At 44.5% G+C, this 23,699-nt stretch overlaps 1 long non-coding RNA gene across 2 annotated transcripts; it reads right to left on the minus strand.

Annotated features, from left to right (window-relative positions):
• Positions 1–3,196: 3,196 nt before the first annotated feature.
• LOC134480807 (uncharacterized) lies at positions 3,197–23,604 on the minus strand. 2 transcript variants are annotated; one of them, XR_015631721.1, is made up of 5 exons: positions 23,549–23,604; positions 11,563–12,205; positions 10,267–10,489; positions 7,093–7,170; positions 3,197–3,401 (listed from the first exon to the last, which is right to left on the minus strand). It is a non-coding gene; the product is annotated as an uncharacterized LOC134480807 (long non-coding RNA). The 2 variants fall into 2 exon arrangements; XR_015631722.1 differs by lacking the exon at positions 23,549–23,604 and adding an exon at positions 7,524–7,629 and having other exon boundaries at positions 11,563–12,843.
• Positions 23,605–23,699: the final 95 nt, after the last annotated feature.

Consider the following 23,699-nt stretch of genomic DNA (forward strand, 5'->3'; position numbering starts at 1 on the left):
TATATGTGTGTGTATGTGTGTGAGTATGTGTGTGTGTGTGTCTGTGTGTAAGTATGTATGTGTGTGTATGTGTGTGTGTCTGTATGTTGTGTGCCTGTATGTGTGTGTATGTGTGTGTGCCTGTGTGTGTGTGTCTGTGTGTGTCTCTGTGTGTGTGTGTGTATGTGTGTGTGAGTATGTGTGTATATGTGTGTGTGTGTCTGTGTGTAAGTATGCATGTGTGTGTATGTGTGTGTGTATGTGTGTGTGTCTGTGTGTGTCTGTGTCTGTGTATGTGTGTGTATGTGTATGTGTGTGTGTCTGTGTGTGTGTCTGTGTATGTGTGTGTGTGTCTGTGTGTGTGAGTGTGTGTGTGTGTATGTATATGTGTATGTATGCGTGTGTGTTTAAACAAGTTACTCCGTGCTACCCTGAACGGTTCCCAGTGGCTGCTGAGATCCATCCATTCCTCATTGTTAGCATTCAACACTTCACTCACTTGCAGTTTGAAAATGTTGATGTAAAATGTGGCAGACATTTCCTGAACACACCAAAAATTTGACAACCCACTCCCCGGAGAGCCGTTGCAAATCACTCAGCATGCTCGCCCACAACAGAGTGCAGACGCTGTGTTCGCACCACGTTTCGGTGGTTATACTTCCCTCCTTCATGGACACTTGCCGGAATGCTGAAGCCACAGAATATGGGGCTGATATGTGGCAGCTCCAGGCAAGCAAAGGCTCAGGCAGGGAGGAGCAGGGTGAGTGTGGAGTGAGAGTGTCACACTTGCCAGAGAAGGAATCCATCTTGGCTGCATCGAGCCTGACTATGCAGAAGGCAACAGCCTGCAGAGCCTAGTGTTGGGGGAGAAGAGCTGATTTTGGACCCTGGAAGCTGTAGGTCTCACACCCAGATTGGATTGCAGACACCCAGAAGGGGAAGGCGTGCAGGCCTAAATAGGAGACATAAGGAATCTTCTGTTCTTCCAGCCCCACGGCCCACTTGGCAGACCACTGTGTAGAGACGGTTAGCCGGGTTTGGTTCCCTTTCAGAAGCACACCAGGGTTTCTCAAATGATATTGCACAAAATTCTCTCCCATTTCAAAAATCAATATTGCCTCTGTTTCTTGGAGACCACAAAGCAGATGTCTCCAAGCAACTGTATCCAAGTCTTTCTTGGTTCCAAACTCTCCTGTTCACTGTCTCCAGCCAAACTTCTCCCAAACACCCCCTCAACTGTGTGTGTGCGCGTGTGTGTGTGAGTGTGTGTGTGTGTGTGTGTGTGTGAGTGTGTGTGTGTGTGTGTGTTCTGCATGCTTTCTTTAGCCTGTCCTTGCCTGTGAGACACAAACTTGCCATATAGAGTAAGAACCCCAGCACTCGGGGTTCTGATGAATGTACAGTCTCAGTGTTGGTGTCTGAGCTGAGACCTGGCCTTCTCTGTATTTGTGTCACTCATGGTGATGATGATATTGTTGATCTTTGATCTCTCAGGAAAGTCACTGAAACCGTTTCAGAGGTGCCTGCCGCATGCTTTATCGTCTATGGCAAGAGATGTAGGAACTGTCAAATGCCCTGTTGTCTCACCTAGTCTTGCTTCTAATGGTTTTGAGTTGAGCTGTTTCCACTCACTGTGTTATTTAAGGTTAAGAAGGCCATTTCCTGTATTTCATGATTATACTGTTAAGTGGACAGCATTATGTGAACTCACACTTAGAATGGCCAGGTAAGAATTTGCATTAACCTTAGAATTAAAAGACAGAATATAATGCCCAGGTGTTCCCATCCCTAGCTGTGTTTATTCAATTGGGCAATTAAAACATCTGAAAGTTGCGTAGGGCTTACGGTAATTGCCATATTGACCATAACATGGCTACTTCAAAGGTGGAACTAGATATATGTGAGAAATTCCAATGCAATTTCCCCCACTGAACTCAATAAATTACCAGTGCATATGAAGCACAAAATAACTCTTGTTTTAAAAAAAGAAAGAAAGAAAAGAAAGATTCCTCTTTCCACTTTCACATGTAACTCCACTTCATTTTAAGACATAACCCTGTGTCCTGATCCTGCTGCTTCTGCCTCCAGAGAAGACTCAAAATGAGAGAAACAGCATTTGCAGGGTTAATAATGGGATCCGCTACCCTGGGCCATTTTTTTCCCTTATGGTAGCAGGGAACCTTACATCAGTCAGCACGCTCAAGCTCAGCAATCTTCCCAGCTGGACTATCTCCAGAGAAACCCTCACTCTGTGCTTCTGGGAGTCGCAGCCCTTCAGGGAATGATTATTGTCAGTGGCCCCACCCACATATCCTCGAGGTCCTCTTTGCTTAGGGGAAAGATGGTGCATTGTCAAATATCCTCAAGAAGATCAGAGACGAGAGCTCGTAGGGTTCATATTTTGGAATCTGCCATCAAAGAATGAAGCCCAGCTGAATGAGACGTGGGCCCAGAGAAATGATGTCACTATGCATATAATCATATAATCATCCTGGCTAAGTGTTTGCTAAGGACCCAAACTTTCCTGCCCGCCTGGTGTGTATCATTTTGACAACTGATGGTATGGACCTAGGCCCTTGTGTTCTGTGATTAGGGGAATGTGATTTTCATTATATTTTAAGGTGTTTGTTGTTGCTATGTAGGCAGTGTGCTCGGCGTATGTTCCTCCCAGTGGCACGGTTGCTGCCTGTGCGAGCGTAGATCCCTGCTCTCCTCAAGCTGCTGTGAAGGAAGCACAGAGCACAGAACACAGTCTTCAGGGCCCACGAGCATTTCCTTTTTGGCCTTTTGTGTTGCTTTTGATTGGGCTCAACTTCTGTGAGAAATTGGATTCCTACAGACCAAGGCCAAGTAAACAGAACTCCCTTTCCCCATGATCATTAACCCTATCCTGGGCAGACAGCAGTCACACTGATTTAAATCAGATGGGAGAATGAAGCCCACCTTTGCAAGAGGGAAGAAATACATCTTCACATGCCCTGTGTGGCAGACAGTGCGTGGGTATTTCACGCATGTGTTGTGTGCCTCAGGAAGCCCAGGAGTCATACAGTGGGGTACAGGACTGGAGTGTGGAGACTCAGACACCCTCAGTGGGGGGAGCAGCCCTCCTGAAGTCTTGGATAAAGTTGACCTTGGCAAACAATCCTAGCAACCTTTGAGGCCAGGGTGTTTCAGGTTAGCTGGGGTCAGCTCCAAATCAAAACTGTAGTTGATAATATCAGTTCAATCATTCCGAAGTGATTTATTATGTGTGTTCAGTGCAGAAGGGTCAGTGGGCTTCAGAGAGGGTTCAGCCTTGGACAGAGAACGTCACCTTCTCCAACTGAACCTAAGGCGGAATTGGAGCCAGGAGCCAGGTGCAGAGCTAATCTGCTCTGTGGAATGTGTTGCAGAGGAGACCTGGGTGTTTCCTGAATCTCCACCTATTGGGGCACATAGAGGACAAGCTAAGAAATAGAAAGCAGCTATTGTCGAAAGAACTTGGGGTCAGGCTGCCCCTGCAGATGCCTTTCTGAGGGAGGGAGGGAGGGAGGGAGGGAGGGAGGGAGGAAGGGAGGGAGGGAGGGAGGGAGGAGAGAGAGAGAGAGAGAGAGAGAGAGAGAGAGAGAGAGAGAGAGAGAGAGAGATTGAGGAGTATCATCTAATTACCCCACCTCAAAATCACCCCACATCAAAAAGCATTCGAAATCCTTTGATCAATCATGGACTCAAAAAGAAAACTTGCCCTACTTGTCTAACAATACTTACCCCACCTAAATTGGTTCTCAGAGTGAACTAATTAGTTAATGGTCTTTAGGTGCCTCACTGAAAGGACTACAGACAATGTCTGACTTAGGTGTTGCTTCAACTCAGTTTCCTTTACACTGACATCCCTACAGCCAGTGTGTTCTTCTGCTGTCAGTAGAATAGTCAAAAGGTTCCCGAAGCTGATCAATAGACTGGAAAATAGACTTTCTGTTAGATGGATTTGCCCAGCTTTAAGTGATGAAAATACTCTGAACACCTTAATTAGTGGGGGTGGGGTGTTGGGAAAGAAGCCTGGGTTATGATGCTCGGTAGCTGTGATGGGTTTAACTGGCTGTAATTCCATCCCAAAGTGAATATCTGTGTTTGGATCTGAGTGAGTGAGAGTGAGTGAGTGCAAAGCCAGTGTGGACCATACTAAGAGCCATCCGTTCATTCACAAGATGGCATCAGCTTACAACAGTGGGACCTCTATACTGGATATTGTAGCAGAAGTGCAGTGCTTGGTAAGGTGGCTGCTTTTAATGTTTCTAGTGCCTTAAGAAGTGGGGGTTTTGGTTGTTTTGATGATGATGATGTTGTTGTTGTTGTAGTTTGTTTGTTTCGAGCTGTGAGTTGTGATCTAGCAGTATAACTCTCCTGGAAAGGGAGAAAATACTCTGAAGGGACACATTATCAGATTATTGAAGCAAGGGCCCCAAAGAGTTAACATTTCCCCAGGGAACCCATGCTGGGTGACCAGGAAAGCTGAGGCCCTGTTGCTAGCCAGAGATTTTATGCATTTCTGACAACTTACAGGACCACCATGAAGGGAGCTCAGAGCCAAGCCAATGATGTACCAATGGTGGGTGGGACCACGTCTTGATTGCATACTTATGCTCATTCATGCCTTCCTACAAAGAGTTCCTTATTTTTATTTTATGTGTGTTAGTGTTTTTGCCTGTATGCACATGCGTGCTATGAAGATCAAAGAGGGCATCAGATCTCCTAGGTCTGGGGTAATAGATAGTGAACTTCCTGCTTCTACAGGAGCAGTAAGTACTCTTATCCACTGAGTCACCTCTCTAGATCCCACTCTTGCTTTCTATTTAAGATGAAGTGCCACGTTAGAATCCCGGGACAGACTCAGGTTCACCACACCTCTTTCTTGCTCTTTCCAATGTGACTGTGTTGAATAAATGTCTGTTTTTCACGATTACTTCTTCTCTTTGCTAGGGTTTTATTGCTGTGAAGAGACACCATGACCATGAAAACTCTTGTAAAAGAATTAATTGGGCCAGGCTTACAGTTTCAGAGGTTTAGTCCATTATCATCATGGCAGGAGACATGGTGGCATGTAGACATGGTACTGGAAAGATAGTTGTATATCTGGATCCTCAGACAGCAAGAATAGTCTGAAATACACTTCCTCCAACAAGGACACACTTTCTCCAACAAAGCCAATCTCCTAACAGAGCCACTCCCTATGGACCTCTGGGACCATTTTTGATTCAAACCACCTTGACTGTCTGTTAGACAGGTCTTGGGAACAGGTGGTTGAACCTGGCTGTTTAGGGCTGCCAGGGTTCAGGCCTGACTCCTAAGACCTCTTGTAACAGTAGTTTTGAAATCTGTTTTATGGGTCACAAACAGAATTTTAAAAGCAAACTTAATAAGACAAAAATAGAAGAAAATCAGAATTACACTCACATACTGTGTTGGTTCTATACCACCAAACACCAGTTATTCAAATCTCAGCTCAAAAGAGATGTCCATCAATGCAATTCAATTCTGATACTATCTGAACAGACCCCAAGGCTAAGAGCTCAGCCCCACTGGGCAACTCTACTTCAGGTATGGACAGGAAATGTGGTCTGTAAGCCACACACACCTCTACCTAGTAGATTACAAACTCAGGGGTCCCATGACTCCTGCTAATGTCTGATCATCTACTAGAAAGTTGTATAGGACTCAGGAAAGCTCTGTTACCATCCCAGTTTATTATAAGAATAGAGATGAGCGGCCAGGTAAAGTGCCCAAGTCAAGTCTGTAAGGATCTTGGTGTCCCAGAGCCTCAGCCCTTATAGGGTTGGGGGTCATTCATCCTTCTAGGTAATGGTGTGTGTCCTAAGTTGCTTTCTGTTTCTGTGATAAACACCATGACCAAAAGCACCTTGGGGGAGGGAAGGGCTAATTTGGTTTATATTTCTTAGCATAATCCACCATTAAAGAAAATCAGTACAGGAACTCAAGTAGAGCCCATGGAGGAACACTGTTTACTGGCTTGTCCCTCATGCCTTGCTCAGCCTGCTTTCTTACACAATTTAGCTACTGACCAGTGTCGATACTACCTCTAGTAGGTTGGGCACTCCCACGTCAATCTGGTGCTCCAGAGCCTCGAGAATATGCCCTCCAGAAAAGCCACAGGCAAATCTGATGGAGGCATTTTCTCTATTAGTATGTTCTCCTCCCAGAGATGTCTAGGTTGGTGTCAAATTCAAGAAAACTAACCATCACATTCTGTTTGAGAAACCTAGTGGGCCCCCAGAGGTCACGCTTCCATATTTTCTGACGGCAGTTTCATTGTGTATGTGTGATAGATTGACTCATGAACTGAAGAGGCTGAGGTCAGTTTCTCCAGTGGCTGGAGGCTGGGGAGTGGGGATGGAAGTTCCAACTCTAATCACTGTGGTTGACTTTTCTGGCAACTGGTCCTCATCCTGAGGATGTCTACTGCCTGCCTGCCATGAGCCACCTCATTAGCATACAAGAGACAAGAGGCAGGAAATTCCATGGTTTTTAGGGGTTCAGTGCCAGGTATCAGGAACAAAGAATCAATACCTTTTTTATTGTACCTCAGTTGCACAGAGTAAAGATTAAAGTTATTTTGTGGAAGTTTTTCCCTCAATTGTTCACATATGTGTGTTTGTCTTCCTACCAGATCACCATAGGAAAGGTATTTCTTGCTATGGATTGTGGTGGAAATAGTTGGAAAACCCAGCCAGACATGCCTGCCTCCCAGACTTAGCTGTAAACTCTGATTTATTTGCTGTGCCAGGGGGGCTGAAGGTTGCCATTTCTCTGATCCAATTCTGAGATCACGATCTTTGTTTCCCCAAGCTCTAACGCAGTGTGCAGGGTCTGATTCCTGTAAGGAGTCCCATGTTCCAAAATCTTGTAAGTTTGAGAAACACCTTCCTGACAAAGCATTGCACTATAATGATTGCTGTCTGTGTTTAAGGGTTTTAGCAAAACATGGAAGAAGGACAGAGAGGAGGTGACTTTAAGCAGGAAAAGCTTCTTGGGGGAAGGAACACTGAGCACGAGAACTCAGTCTGTAAAGATCTGCTCTGCTTTTACTCTGGAGCTCGGTTCTGGGTATGAACTTACCGTTGTGTGAATAAGTTTTCTCCCATCTAGCTGTGGGCATGCTGAAAGCTCAGTCCTTGGTGTGTAACCTCGAAGTCTCTGAGGGAAGTAAAACGTCATTAGGTCACAGGATGGATGACCTAATGGATGGATGTCATCTCTGGGAAGTGGGTCAGGTCTGGTGGGGTTAGGTCAGTTCCATAAGAGCTTCTTGTACCAAAAATGAAAGTGTCCCCTCTCAATGTCATTTCCTGTCTTATCCTATGGCCTCTCTCCTTACATATGCCTCATCATTGCAGAGCTAAGAGCTGGCCTATGTTCTTGAACCTCCAGACTTACAAGCTGAAAGGTTTTGTTTCAGTTACATAAGACAGACTAAGTACTGAGATCAGGTTGTTCCTTGTTCAAAATTACTCCAGATTATGTAAAAAGCAGTGGTTTTTCATATGTACCTTGGCCTGAAAGACTCCATTTTGGAGACTGCATTAGGGCAGATAAGAGAAGAACATCATCTTCCCAGTGCCATCCATGTAGCACACACTGATAAATTACTTGTTCCTGGAATAGAAAGAAGCCACCATATAAATATTTCAGGGGGAACTAAGGCTATAGAATTATGACCAGACTTAGGGCTTCTACAACCTGTGCCCCAACAAGCCAGGAAAGCCACACAGCCTTCATAAGCTATTAAAAGAGCTTAATTCAAAGTGAAGTGCAAAAAGGAGATGTTATTAAAGGAGATTTATTGAATGTGGCCATATCAGAAAGAGGGACAAAGAGATCAATTAATCAAGGTCTGTCTTTGGGATCTAACATGAGGGTAAGGGTTAAGTTAAATGCAAGATATATTCATGGTTGAACATTCAGCCAAAATGTGGTCTCACATACATTCAACCAACTTCTCTCCATTACCCTGTCCAACATTGCCTTGGTTCCAAGTCTGTCCACACAGTTGGCTCACAACTTGTAAATCCTTCTCCAGGACATAAGTTCTTCCTCTGTCAGAGAGCTCTGTCTCTGGTTGTCCCAGGAGAATATTCCTGGGAAAATTCTTATGTCTTGGGGTTCACGGTTTCAATTATCTAATAGCCAAAGAGAGAGACTCAATATTTCTTTAGAATATATTCATTCCTACCAGGTGGGCTGGTTATGTGAGTATTTTAAATTCATATCAGGGAAACCAGGCCTAGAAACATAGCAGACACACCAGATGAGGGTGTGTGATTCCACCACTGGATTGCCACAAAGAGGTGGGCACACAGTATGGAAACAGGCATAGCCCCACCTGCCCATCATCTGACCACCCAGTGTGTGCCTCAAGAAGGACGGACAAACTTCTGACTCTCCCTAGGGCTTCCACCCAGATTCTTCCCCCAGCCCTCTTTGATGTTGCTACTCAATGGCCATCTGCCTATTCTCCTGCCTATCCATCTGGCCCTGCCCTCTCACCTTTGCAGCTGGACTCAACTCTCATATCTCTCTCATGTCTGTGCACCATGGAAGCCTGACTACAGCAGAAAGGTCTTCCTAGGATTGGTTTGGGTTGGTTATCTTATCGACAGACTATTTACATTTCTATCAGCCCTTCTTTTGAACCCTTTTGAATTCTGCTGTGGCCTCCTAACCTTCTGTAGCCTTTTGGAGGCCACATATACACAGAGATCTAGATAGATTTATAGGGTGCCATGTAATGTGTGATCTGAGAGTTGGCGGTAGTTAAGATTGGAATAAAAGAACCTGTGTTCACCCTGGTTGGGGTGAGGGAGGAAAGCACAAATAGCTAGCAAACTATTTGAAACCACCACGTCTTGTAAAGTTTTTGTTATTCCATAAATCCTAACATGGTAGAAAGACACGAATGTGGTCCTGACACTCACACCAAAGATGCCCATTTATCACCTGCACGCTCTGCTTGATCCAACTCATGTAACAAGCAGACGATTTCAGTGTAAATTTGTAGTAGGCTACTGACCTATGTATGAGTAGGTATAACATGAGTTACACCATCTCGTGAAAGTATTCTTAAGAATACTTTACAGGCCAAAACTGTCTTGGGTAAAACTGGTCTCTAGACCAACCTTAAATTCCTACAGTAAACTGGCCTCTAAATTCCTCTACACTGTGACCCTGAGCAAAGATTAACTGCCCAACCACTAACTGCTATCGCTCTGCTTCTGTAAACAATGCTTGCTTTCTGTATAGATCACACTTGCTTGCTTTGCCCTTAAAATCTCAGACCAACTAGAGTTTGGGGTTGCTTCCTGCTGCTCTGCTTGGACAGTCCCACTGGCAGTTAGTAATGACTCCACTCAACGTAACGAGGCCTCTTTAGGGCTTTTTTTACTTCATATCCCCCCCCCAAACAAAAACTTACATTACTAGATTGTTTCAGGCAAAATTGTGCCACAGAGACACCCTTATACCCAAGGGCCCAGAGCACGCTGGAGGTTGGGATGAGACCAGGACAGCATTTGGCACTCTCAAAGCATTTGAAAAGTGACACTCTTTGATGATTAAATTGATGTGTGAAAGGAAGATGACCAGGTCTTGTTGGATTGCCTGAAAAGACTCTGAGTTGGGGAATCCTAAGCCAAAGCTATCACATATGAGATACCTGTAAGAGAGTAAGGAAGGCAGGAGGGGAGAGAGGGAAGGTTCAGCCACAACACCATTACAACTGAGGCCTTGGGTGAGCCAACAGGAATCCCTGAAGTTGAGGTTGAGACACTGCCTGTAAGGGAAGAGGCCTGGGCCTTTGTATTTCCATTTCATCCAGATATCCATTGACTATGATTTGAGCCTTCAAAGGGCATAGGGCCTTAGGAAAATGGAGAAGAGGACAGGGAAGGGGCCCAAAGTCCTCTTTGAGGGCATGCCTTTGACATCACTGAGGCCCACCTCTATAGATTTCTACCACTGCCCATGTGCCAAGCTGGGGACTAAGCCTTTATCTATTACACAGGCCCTCAAGGGCCATTCAGAACCAAACTGCAGCTAGAAACAGTGAGTGATCTATATAGATTCATCTTGGCAGTCAACCCATCTCCACTGACAACCTTTTCCTCTTCATGGTGCAAGAAAGACATTTCTCATGAGAAATATGTACCCTGTCTTTGGGGACATAGGAGAAAGTAAGAGGTTCCAGCGGTTTCTCTAGGTGCCCTCAGGTCAAAACCATCAAGATGTCCCACTCACATGCAGACTTAGGGTTGACGTCTTCGGATGCCTCCAAAATAAATAAGGGACAGGACTAAAAAAAAAAAAAATGAGGAGGTTTGTCTCTGCAGTCCTTATGATGTGGGCAGCAAGTGCAGAAGGGATGCCCTGTAGCCTCCTTGGGTTGAGTCCTTGCTCTGTCATCAGCTGTGCCATCCCAGAAACTTCCTTACACTCCTGTGTCTCTGCTTTCTGGGAGTTTCTGTTGTAAAACAGGAAGGAAAACAACATTCGCTATACAAGCGGTGTGAGGAATAAGCAAGCTGTGGGCCTATCAAGAGCTTGAAGAGGTATGGAATCCATATCAACTAGTATTATTTTTATTTGAAAAGGGAAAGAGCCTCTGCGGCTTGTGGGGGATGAGGCAAGAGAGAAACAGATGTGACTGAAACAGGGCCTTCGACAAGGTTCTGCTTGGGGAAAGCTCAGCCATGGGTGTGGGAGCCCTTCCTGTGCTACAGCGGGGTGTGCTGGGCTCTGCACAAGATGACTGTGTCTTACTCCCCAGTGCCATGAACTGCGCTCCTTATGTGTTCTGCATGGCAGATGGATGTGGTTAAATAAAGGATCCAGAAATGGGGAGTCGCTCGCTGTGCTTTCTGTTGCTGTAACAGAACACCTGTGACTGGATAATGGAGAGAGAGAGAGAGAGAGAGAGAGAGAGAGAGAGAGAGAGAGAGACAGAGACAGAGAGAGAGACAGAGACAGAGAGACAGAGAGAGAGACAGAGACAGACAGAAAGACAGAGACAGGCAGAAAGACAGAGAGAAAGGCAGAGAGAAGGACAGACAGGCATCTCACCCCTATGATTCCAGTACCTCAGAGGCTGAAGCAAGAAGACTGTCATCAGTTTGGGGCCCTCCTGGGCTATACAGTTAAGTTAAAAGCCAGCTTTTATAGTGATGGTCGTACTATAGCAGAAATAAGATCATTGTATTTCACAGTACTGGGGGATGGACAGTTCTGAAATACGTGACCCCTGATAGGGCACAGGGATTCTTCTTACATCATCCCATGGTGGAAAGTAGGATGTCAAGAGCGAGTGAGATTTGGTGTAAGAGAACTAAATTTATCCTTTCATGAGACTGTATTAGTCCACTCATGAGCTTAAATGTGGGGCCTTGTAATCCAACTTTTGTGCCTTTCCAACTTCCATGGAGGAAATGGGTAAGGGGACAAGAATCTTGGTTCCTGGGTGGATAGAAATGCCTTTGGTTACCAAGGTTACCCTGCAGCAGGATGCTGTCCTGAAGCTGACGGTTTGGGTTCACTTACTTTTGGTTGGTGGTGTTCTATGGTGTTGAGATGTCTTGTTTGGCAAAGAGCTTCCGATTCACTTCTGGAGACCAGAACAGGAGGTGACAAAGACCACTCTGCTGTCACATCTAATGATCTCTGTGCATCTTTGTCAGATTTCAGACATGGCTACGACTGAAGAGGTTGTAGCCAAACCTTAGTGCCTCCATGAAAGGCAGAGAGGGACAGAAATCATGCAGCTTAGCACTAGTCCCTGCTGAGGTGTCCCAGTCACAGGGAGTGGGAAGGGAACGTGAGAACACTGTCCACAGCCCTTGGTGGCTCTGCTCCTTCTGACTTTATCATCTTCCACATGCTAGCTTATTCTTTTTTGTGGCTTCAAAGCAGCAAGCCATTGTTAAGCGGCCAAAACGAAGATCTGTCATCCAGAATCTTGAAGCTATTACTGACACGGCGAAGGACAGAATTGGAGTCATTATAACACAATGCTTCTTTTCTCTCCCTCTGTTTTTACTTTGTACTTGAGAATAAGGCAGCCAACTCCAGGTCCATAGCACAAGCTCATGTCCAAGGTCCATTCGTATTTTCTATTTCCTGGTACTTTGCAGCGGGTGTCCTCATCCAGCAGCTGGACCTTGAATTTTCACCACTACTCAGGAACCTGCTAGAGAGGGAACTTCTTGAGCCCCAGTCTAAGCCCAGGGCATCAGAGTGCAGGGTGAATGGAAAGGTGGGCGGGTACTATCAAGGTGGCACACTAAATAGCACAGCATTTAGTTTTGAAATGAAAACCATACAGAGGAAAGAGTGGAAGGAAGTTGGAAATGCAAAGGCGACAGAAATCAGTCCTCGGCATGAGAGGAAAACAGACCCAAGTGTTCTAGGGGCTGGAAAAGTTGGCTGCACACGTACCATTTTTTAAGCCCACGGTGTCTTTTTTTAAACCTCACTTAAAAATATAGACTCAGCCTTTCTTTCACGTGATCTTACAACAATTCACTCCCCAAGATTACGTTTCAAGGAAAACAATCACCGGGACAGGGGATTTCTTGCTATGATGGAGCGAGGGTCTCTCACCCAGGGCACCTACCTTGTCCCTTTGTGCCATTCCAACAGCCAGTAAACCCCTGGGAGGGCAGGTGAGAGGCTTTGCTTGTTTGTTTTGTTTTTAGAGTCAGGGAGGGTCTGCTGTGACTCTGGTTGTCCTCAACTACCTAACCAAGGCTGACCTTGAATTCCTCAACTTTTTGCTTCCTATTTTCCAAGTGCCCGGACTACAGGGGTACACCATCATGCCTGGCTTGAGACAAGGCAGCTTTTTGACAACTGTAGAATCACCACAGCAAAAGGAAACGTGAGAAGCATCTGTGTGCAGCCTGACTTTGAACATTTTCTTCCTCATCCTAGTCCTATCATTCACACCCAGGGCCGTGTGTGCCTGACACTATGTGGCCCTGTTCTGGGGTTTGTCTGTCTCTCCATCTAGTTTGTCAGTTCTATAAGGACAGAGACCAAGAAGATCTTAATATTGAAACCCTTAGCCAAGTACCTGGTTCTTCACAAGGACCCATTGAGCATAAGGAAGACAGGCAGGCAGGAAGACAGGGGGATAGGGAGATGGCTAATAAAATTCACTGTCCCTGCTCTCTTTAATCTGAACCATGAGGACTCAAGAGTCCTTCTCAACACAACACTGCAAACAACTACCCTACATCAGTCTTCCTTAAATCCAAACCCTAATGGTCCAGGGGAGATGGTTTTCTGGCAGGAGCCAACACTGGCAGAAAAGAGTGAGAGGAGAGGCTGCCGTTGGCCCACAGAATACAGCGTCTCCCAAAGCTGCACTTAGCTCCAGGGAACTGGTCACAGGTTACTGACTGAGGTCACCGGGATGCAGTTGACCTAGGAGATTTGTGGAGCTGTCACCAGAGTAGCTCCTGAAAACAAAGCCCCAGGCTGCGAGGAACTCTTCCCTGGGCTGTTCAGCTGCAAACCAGATGGGCTTAGCCCATGGTCACCTCCCTCACAAACCTTAGGCTGTGGTAATCATGGACGTACATTGCCACCCAGTGGTTGTGGTTGGTAATAGGCCAAGGGTAAAGAAAACTGGACAGCCACATTATCCAAGGAATGGATGCGTGGGAAGATAACAACTGGAATTATTTTATTTAGCTTATCTCAGCTAACCAAAACACACGTTCATATTATTGTATATAAAGTACTGTGGGAAACTCAGTTCAGAGAAAGGAGACTCCAAACTTTAAAGATGCTACCATGTACTACTGGCCAAGAAAGAATGACCGGCTTGGGAATTCAGCTCAGATCCCTGGGATCCTATCCAGATGTTTGACCAGCTGGTCACACGAGTCCCCTCCAGTCAATTACTTTTCTTGATGTTTCTAATCAACAGTGTTATATATGTGACGCTGTAAGCTTTTACATTTAATATTAGCTCATAACTCAGGAGCCCAAACCAGATGTTTTGGGTGAGAAAGAAATTGATGACTTATCAGGAGATTGAACCCAGGCTGCTGGCTTCTCTCCAGGCATCCTGCCAGCCGAGTTGCAAAGCAGAGTGCCTGTTACCCACTCTCCTCGGTTACAGAGGGAGGAGGGGACAGAGCGGGCACAGCACCAGTGCATGGCAGCATGCAAGGGAATCTGGGCCACATTTCCTTATAAAGCAGGAGCCTTGTGCTCTTTTAAGTCAGTAATGATCAGGAGTTTCAGTGTTTTATGACTTGATGGAGGAGAGGGAAATTATGATGGAGAAGAGACTGAATACACAACCAAAAGAAGGCATTGAAGTGGCATAGTGGTTGAGTGCTGCAGATGAGGGGAGCTCCCGTTTTAAAGGTTCCGCCTTAGGGATTGGGCTTAGGGACTGGGGAAAGGCTCAGCGGCTAAAGTGCAGCCATGGTATGGGATACTACATGAGGACCTGCATTCAGATCTTCAGTACCCAGGAAGAACACATTTCTGTAACTCTGGCACTACTAGCCGAGAGGAAGGGGGAGGGGAAGACAAAGGCAGCTAGGTCCCAGGGGGCCACTGGCCAATCTAAGACAAAATATCAAGCTCCAGGTTCAGTGGCATGTCCTGTTGCAGAAAAAAAGTAATAAAGTAGAAAATGCATTTAAAGAAAACATGCCAGCATCCATCTCCGCTGCCTCGTGCACCTGCACACTTATACAAATGTGCACAAATACACACATGCGCACAGAGATGCAGACTTGCTCCAGGCATGATGATGCCTGGAAGCCCTAGCACCTTGGATGCTGAGACAGGAGGATCACTACAAGACTGAGAGGTCAGCCTGGGCTTCACAGGAAGTTCGAGTCCAGCCCATGAGACAAATTGAGACTCTGTCTCAAACAAACTAGCAAAACAAATAAAGAAATACATTGTAATTCCCCCTGTCTGGCCTGGGCATTGAGGCCCACTCACTGCAAGCCTGAGATAGACTACAGAGCAGAGAGAAAAGAAGTCTTCTGGGCTTTGCCTTCTGAAAGCCAAGCTTCCAGGGGAATGAGGAAGACAAGGTACCCCACCTCCATGAGGGTTCAGACTCATGAAGGACCAGAGACATGTTTGCCATCCTGCATCCCTCTAGAAACACACACCAATCTTTGGAGCAGGGGACAGAAATTGGTTGGGTCCTGGTGTCTGACTTCTCTGCTTAAAATCCTGGAGAAGGGTTGCCGGAGAGATTGCATAGCAGTTCCCAGAACTTACTTCTCATGTAGAGGACCAGAGTTCAGCTCACTGCACCCACAGGTGGCAGTTTGCAGCTGCCTATGACTCCGTTTTCAGGGATTAGATACCCTCTTGTAGGCTCTATAGGCATAAAACAAACGTGGTGCACACATGCGAATTGTCCTTAGATAGGTGTCTATTGCTGTGATAAAATGCCATGCCCTTCTGAAGCAACTTGCAGGAGTGGGCCAACGGGTTTATTTCAGCTTATAGTTCACAGTCTATGATGAAGGGAATTCAGGGTAGGAATTCAAGGCAGGAACCTAGAGGCAAGACTATGGAGGGATGCTGTTTCCTGGCTTGCTCCTCCTAGCTTGCTCAGCCTGTTTTCTTCTACCACCCAGGAACACCTGTCCAGGGGTGGCACTACCCACAGTGGGTTAGACCCTCCTACATCAACCGCCAGTCAAGAAATGCCCCCCCCAGAGTTGCCTGTAGGCCAATATGCTGGAGGCAGTTCCCTAATTAAGGTTTCCTCTTTCCAAAAATGTGTCAGGTTCACTTTTTTAGACACACATTCACACTCATGCACACTCACTCACACATGAACATTAACACTTGCAAAAATTAAACAAGTAAAATAAATCTTGAAAAATAAATCATTTCCTGGGGAGGGAATAGACCCGGGCCAGGCAGGGCTGCTTCTGGGTCTGGCCAGGGAGAACCTAGTGATTCTGTGGGAGATAAACCCTGGGAAGCACTGAGCAAAACACTGGTACAAACGTACTTAAAACACGACATTCTTTCTGTTATGACTGAAGTGTCGGGCAGTGACAATGTTCCATTTCCTGATGGGGTAAATGCCCAGCAAAGGGCAGCCCCACCGAACCCACTCGCTTCCTCTTTCTATCCCTTCTCACACTGAGCATGGTGTCTTCTAAAGTCAACCGGTGCCAAGCAACTTGTGAAATTAAGCTGTGTTAACTCGACTGGGTCCTAGCTCCAGAGAGTTCATTTACCATGGACTCCAGCTGTTTCCGTGAAGGTGCTTAGATAAAGCATGATTCCGTTGCTCTTCTGTCTGTGATAACACCACAATGAAGGGAGCTGTAGAAGGGAGGGCTCATTTGGGCTTCTGGTTCTAGGTCCATCAGAAACCATCCGAAGCAGGGAATTACAACTGGCATCAGGAACATCTCATGCAGCAAGCAGGAAACTGAGGCACATGGGAATGGCGCGTGACTTTTGAACCGCCTCAGCTTGACCCCAAGTGACATCCTTCCTCCAGAAACCTTGACCTCCTAATCTCACCAGACAGCCACCAACTTGGAACCAAATTACTCAAATGGCAGAACAATACTGCCATGGGGAACAATTGTATGGGGAACAATTCAAATGGCCACAAGAGATGACCTTTATCTCCAAACAGCACACCTCATGTTCTGGGAGATGCAGAGTTGGTGTTTGGGTGGAGAGAGGGAGATGGAGAGACCACAGGTGAGTGAGGGTGGGTAGAAAATGCTAGTGGTGTGGGAACTAAGTGCTCGGGTGGGTCTGTTGTAGTAAAAGGGAATTCTTTTCCACAGGTCAGCAGGAAGCAACTATCAGAAGACTGTGGTCCTAGGCCCTTAGGTTGGGGTGGATGGTTTTGATCATTTCATGAGTTATAGATGTGTTGTCATTTTAGGGGATGATTGCAAATGATTATGGTCTTGGACAGGGAGGAAATGAACTTAGACTCAGTGATCTCTGGCTTTCCTTCTCTCTATTCTTCTTTCATTTAGGTAAACGGAAGTGGGTTGAGAAGAAAAAGGGGAATGTAGAACTATCATATAGAACTAATACAATAGGGGTTGGGGATTTAGCTCAGTGGTAGAGCGCTTGCCTAGCAAGAGCAAGGCCCTGGGTTTGGTCCCCAGCTCTGAAAAAAAAAAAGAAAAGAAATAATACAATAAAAGGGTAGATTATTGAATTTACTATTCAACTTAGAGCTATTACTATTTTCAAGTAAGGCTATTTTTGTTTACATTGTTATGGATTATAGATAATAGACACAAGTTTAAGGTCTTTATTGATATAAGTCCTTATATATTGATACGAAATTTAAGATTGATTTTGTTACAACACAATGTGTGCTTCAACTCCTGTATAGGTATTGTTCCTATGCAACTCATTTAAAAATAAAATGTTTAGTCCCACTCCTTTTGATAGGTTTCATTGAAAATTGTCTAGGATAATGCAAGTTAATTCCAATTAAGTAATACAAATTAATAGTCAATCAATTTCATGGTCATGTGAGATACTAGTCTCAATTATCACAGACATACACATCCTGGGTTGAACAGATAATAGTAGTTTGAGACAGGCAATGTTTGCTTGTTCAGATATGCTATAAATAGATCAGATGGTCTTCAAAAACCTCAAAGGCTCATAGAATATGACACTTAAAGATATTTTATTATTATTACTTTTTACATTGAGACCTGTCAATTCCTGGCAGGACCCCATTAGATTTGGAAGATGACAAGCATAGGAAATGAGTTGCTTCAATTCTGGCAAGCTAGTCACCAGGCAAAGAAAATGTCCTAACTTCATCTACAGATAGAATACTGTATACACTGGACAACTGGACACGGGGAAGTCGACTGCCAACTTCCATCAAGACAGGGTAAACAAGTCCTTCATAATTCCTGCTTCACATAAGATCTATCAGATATTCTGGGCCAGAAGGCTGAAGATGCTGCTCCAATGTTTTAGAGAATATTGGGGACCGTCAGCTGTCTCTGTCAATTCTCAGTCTTGGAAGCTACTGCTTGCACTTCCTACTTACTCAGATAATATTTATTCCTTCTCAGGTCCCTGATGGGGTTGAATATTAGATAGTTACAGTCTCACAATTAAGCTTAAATTGTTTAGGATTTTAGTAGATGCGTCTAGGTCTAAAAAGATGTTTTTAGATTAACAGTACAAGTTGGGATAGAAATTAATTTAGATGTGGAACTCTGAACTCACCAAGATAGAATGGTAATAAAATACATCCTCCTGAGATGCCAAATACAAATAAACTGGACTTATTAAATGTAACTCTTATTGGACTTATTGAACGTAACCCTTTTCTTCTTTCATAATTTTTATAATTATATTCAATTTATATTTTAAAGAAAAAACCTTTTATTGTACTAAAAAGGGAATTGTACAGAGAATATCTTGTGTACTGTATGGATTACACACTTGTCAATTAAAAAAATACTATGGCCTATAGGATAGGGCACAATAGAAGGTGTGGGCATCCAGGAAACAGAAAGAATTCTGAGATAGAGCCAGGCTTAGGAGATTAACCTGGGAAAATGTGACAAGACAAAAGCATATGACCTAAGGACAGGCAATCAGTCATATGGCAGAATGTAGGTTAAAATAAATGGTATAATTTAAGTTATGATCTAATGAGAGAAAGCCCTAGCTATATGGTCAAATTATTTGTACATATATTTTGAGTGTGTCTCATTTCTGGGAATATGGGGCTGGAAGGAAGAACCAGGACATGATTTCTACGTGGATGTCTACTGGACAGTTGAAGGTTCTCATTATATTTCAGTTGAGGGACAAGGGTATTGTTCACATTTGCCAGTCATTTAAACTATGATAGGGGAAAATTAGAAAAGTGCTCCCTGTGCCTTTTCAGAGCAAATTTGGCAGGTGCCACTTCCTCACCTGTACTGATCCTCAGTTCCAGTCAGAGGACTGGTATGTCTCTGTCCTGCCACTCTGTAGACACTAGAGCCTATGCAAAAAAGTTACCCTGGTGGGTATGTGTAATAGATGCTCTGATTACCTGCTAAAATATGGAGCAAGGAAAATCTCACTTACAGTTTGTGAATAGCTCCTCAACCACGACTGGCTTGCCCAGAACTGGAGAGGTTAGTTAGGGTCAAGATAACACACTAGAGGGTGGAAAGGCCAGACCTTGGGATCAGAGATGAGACTCTAGAACAGGGTTCGGGGTGGCCACCAAGTACATGATCTACCAGGGATAGGTTCAGGTAGTCAAGTTAGGTATGCAATGGGGAAGGGGTGGTGGTATTCAAGAGGGTTTCTGGTTCAAAGAGCTGAGAGGTGAGGCCATAGTATATGAAGAATCATTCATCTCTGTCCAGGCCACTGCTTCCACTCACAGTTGAGATAGAACTAACAAGTGTGTTTATGAGTGTGTAAAATTAGGTTATAAAATATGGATATGTCATGCATGCGTGTGAAACAACTCCTACATCAGAGTAAATCATCCATATATTTCCATCTTTGTTGGTGGTCATAGGGTAGAGGGTGCCCAGAAAACCTGACCTCTTCTCCTTCAAAGGTTACTTTGCTCTTTCACTTGAATACATCTCTGAGCACAGGGTGGGATCTATTTACTGCTTCTTTGGTTCTAGGTGAATGCTTTGAGTTATGGGTTCAGCACTCCAGAAGCACCGTGGTCTCACCCCAACTTCTTGGAGACTACCTACCATGAGAAGCTCAGCCTGGTCACTGGAAAAGGACAGTCGCTATAGACGGAGAAGCTACTTAGAGAATACTGGCACCTCAGCCCAGTCAATAACACAACTCCTAGCTTGGAAGGCCATATTGGACATGCCACTCTCCATTGGACACTCTAGGGAAAAAGGAAACCTCAAGTTACAGAGACAAGTCATCCTTCTGAGTGTATCCCTCTGTGAGCAATAGAGGGTGGAAATGGTCCCAAGCACTGGGTTTAGGATAGTCTCTATACATGGCAATGAACAACTAAGTAAAGCAAAGTGGGTAGCTTATATTAACTCAGAGTGTCACTGGGTTCTGAAAGCCCATGGCCTCAGTTTCCACTTCCCAGACATTCCTAATAGCCAGGCTCTCTCCCCTTCAGCAAGCCAGGAGACCACTTTATCCCATCTGTGTCCTTTCATAGATGCCAATATGACTGAGTCTATGTTTACTGTCAAAACCAGTGTCTCAGCTGGGGAAATGGCTCAAAGAGTAGAACATTTTTCACTTAAATATGAGGATCTGAGTTTAAATCCATAGAGCCCATGTAAAGTCAGACACAACAGCAGACATGTTACCTATGGTATGAGCTATGATAGTTATATGTTTAGTTTTGAAGGTGTGACTTTATTAAGTACAGCAAGCCAAAGTAAAAGAAGAAATAAAAATTGAGAGGGAGAGGGAGAGAGAACAGAAAAATACAAATTTGACACTCAAAATATTCAGCAGAAATCAACTGGTGAAGCCCTGTTTGAAGCAGCCAGATAGGGTTTTCAACCAAGTATGCAGGGCCCTGGCTTTACCTGAGTGGAGGTCTCTGGATTCAAAGCTATTACAGCTTGCAGCTGTGAGGTGCATCTTTTGCTACCGGTGAAAATACTTCCTATATTTTAAAGTATGTTCGGTTTGGGAATATCTGACAGACTGTGCCAGGGCAACAATAACAGGGCTCCATTGTGTGTGTGTGTGTGTGTGTGTGTGTGTGTGTGTGTGTGTGTGTGTGTGTGTATGTGTGTGTATGTGTGTGTGATTTAATATGAAAAGGTTCTCCTAAATGGATTTTTTTGTTTGTTGTTTTGATTCTTTTCAGACAAGGTTTCTCAGTGTAGCCTTAGATATTCTGAAACTTACTCTTTAGATCAGGCTGGCCTTGAACTGAGAAATTCATCTGCCTCTGCTTCTCAGTGCTGAGATTAAATATTTGCGCCACCACTGCCTAGCTCCTACATGGACTTTTTACTGTAATCCCTAACATATTTTTTTTAATGTGCCACATGTGGTGATGTACACCTTTAATCCCACCACTCAGGAGGCAGAGGCTAGTGGATCTCTGAGAATTCAAGACAGCCTGGTCTACACAGAGAGCTCCAAGACAGCCAGGGCTACATATAGAGACACTGTTTCAAAATAATAAAATAAAAAGAATTTGTGATTGTTTATTTTTTAATATTTGTAGGAGTTGTGGTGTCGAAAAAATAAAATGGGATATAGTATTGGTTTGGGGGCTTTAAAATGGAGTCAAAAGTTTCTTAGACAGGCCACAGCTGAAACTCTGAAGTGGGCTGCATGTTATGCCATTCCTCAGATTCAGTTGATTTTTCAAAGACTGTTAGCCTCTTTTGAGCCCTACAAAAGGCCCTCTTCCCCCAAATACTCAAGAGACAAAGACAGCACCCAATACCTCCTTTTAAAGAAATGTCTTAATTTTTGCCAGCATCAACCACAATTCTTGATTAAAAGATATAATTTAAGATAGGTGGTGGTGGTACATGACTTTAATCTCAGTACCTGGGAAACAGAGGCAGGTAGATCTCTGTGAGTTTGAGGCCAACCTGGTCTACAGAGTGAGTTCCAAGACAGACAGAGATACACAGAGAAACACTTTCTAGATAAAATGTGTGTGTGTGTGTGTGTGTGTGTGTGCGCGCGCGCGCATGTGTGTGTGTTAAAACCTTTAGGGGTTCAAACTATAAATGCAGCCACTATCTTATAAAGCTCCAGATATTCAAAATATCATGAATGTTATTTCCCTAATATCAATCCTAATTATCCCCAAGCAAATACAATTCTTCTTGTTCTTGGCCAGGTAATAGTATATTACACACTTTCCTGTGTATAAGCTCTCAAAGGTGTACAGTTATCTGGAGTTTCCCTGCCCCTCATTGGTATGATTACTTCAGGTAGGATGGTAATTGTCACAGAACTAGTTTCATATTCAGTGAGGCTTCCAAATACATTCCATTCCTCATCCCTCAAGGGTGCTTTCTACATGTCTAGTGGCTTCAAAGGAGATCTTTGTTGTGGAGAAATCCTCAAGAGGCTCTGAAAAGGTAGTAGTAGGTCTTTTTCACAAACGACCCCACTGGGACACTGAATGTTACAGAGACTTGCATATAGTCAGCCTCTCAGCCTGCCCTCCCTCTTTTTCTGCTGGCCTAGATCCACTAAGAACCCCAGGCTGGGCTTGACCTCACTGGAACCTTCATGCCTGGATATTATTGTTTTTAAATGTATATGAATATTTTCCATGAATGCATGTTTGTACTCCAAGTGCCTAACTTATAAGGTCAGAAGGTCTGGATTCTGTGGGATTGGAGTCTCAGAAGATACCTTGTCATGAGTCACCATGGGGGTGCTGGCAACAGAAGTTCAGACCTCTAAAGAGTGAGCCATCTGTCTAGTCCCAGCATTTAAAAACAACAACAACAACAACAATAACAACAACAACAAAACAACCAGCCAGCCAACCAACCAACCAAACAAACAAACAAAACTCACAGTGTGTCTGTGTGTGTCTGCTTGCCCATCGGACCAGGTTGGGAAAGGATCTCAGGATAGTCCAATTTACTATCTTGATCATCCAGCTTCAGCCTAAGAGCCACCTGACAGTCCTCCCTGAATATTTGTTTAAACACATTCCCTGCAGGTGGCAACTTTTTCATCTGTATAAATTTCTATTTATTCTGTGTATCTCTTTAGTGCCACTCATCAAAGGGCTTTATTGCTAGCCCAAGCATAGCAAACATGGCTTTGGCAGGCCTTGTCTTCTCCCCCATACACTCAATCTTGCTAAAGAAAGAAAAGAAACCATTACACTACATCCCCAAAGCTGCACACCAAAGTCTATTCTCTTATTTGACCATTTTCTCCTGAGTCTGACCACCAAAGTCCAGCTATCATAGCATTGAAGTCCAGCCCTTTGAAAAAAAACCCTTCAGTTCACCTAATTAACATATACAATCAAAACAAACCAACTCCTAACACGGGATTTTCTCTTTTTTCCTTTATAAAATGCCATTTGCCTATGAACCAGTCTCCTTCCTATCCGGAAGCAGTCCTTTATGCCTCAGATACAAATACCCATCCATCTCCCTAGTCATCTATCTCCTGTCTTTGTCTCTTATTCCCTGCCATTTGTCCTCTGGAACAAATAAATCTTTGTGCTGAGAACTTGGTCTTGGGGTGTCCTAAGTCGACTTTCGAGATCCCTAAATATCTCCAAAAATAAGCACTATTAACTATTTCCGTCTTGAAGTAAGGAATGCGAGGCAGAGAGGACCGGCTCATAAGTTAATAAAACCTAACACTACGAAGCTTAGTCTTTCATCCTCTATTCTTACCCCAAAACAAAGACTATCATCTGAAATGTGTTCTTATGGTGGAAATCAAATTAACCAGATATAGCTCTCATGTGATCTTCACCATCATCATAAGCAAGAACAATGCAAAGTTTGGAGTACTTTTGTCGAAGGGCACAGCTCCTAACAGCAGAAGATGAACCTGAAAGACTCACTCCTTTCCCAGTAATGCCTTTCGAGTACTTGCACTCCGAGAAGTTCCGCCTCCGACAAGTGACAGTATCCGGAAAACGTCGACACCGGGAAAGCAGGAATAGGTGAGGGGGCGGGGCCTCCGGCGACGTTCTCGTTTTCGCTTACTCTACG

Source organism: Rattus norvegicus, chromosome 10 (assembly GCF_021556685.1).
Source record: "Rattus norvegicus strain SHRSP/BbbUtx chromosome 10, alternate assembly SHRSP_T2T, whole genome shotgun sequence".
NCBI classification, from domain to species: domain Eukaryota; kingdom Metazoa; phylum Chordata; class Mammalia; order Rodentia; family Muridae; genus Rattus; species Rattus norvegicus.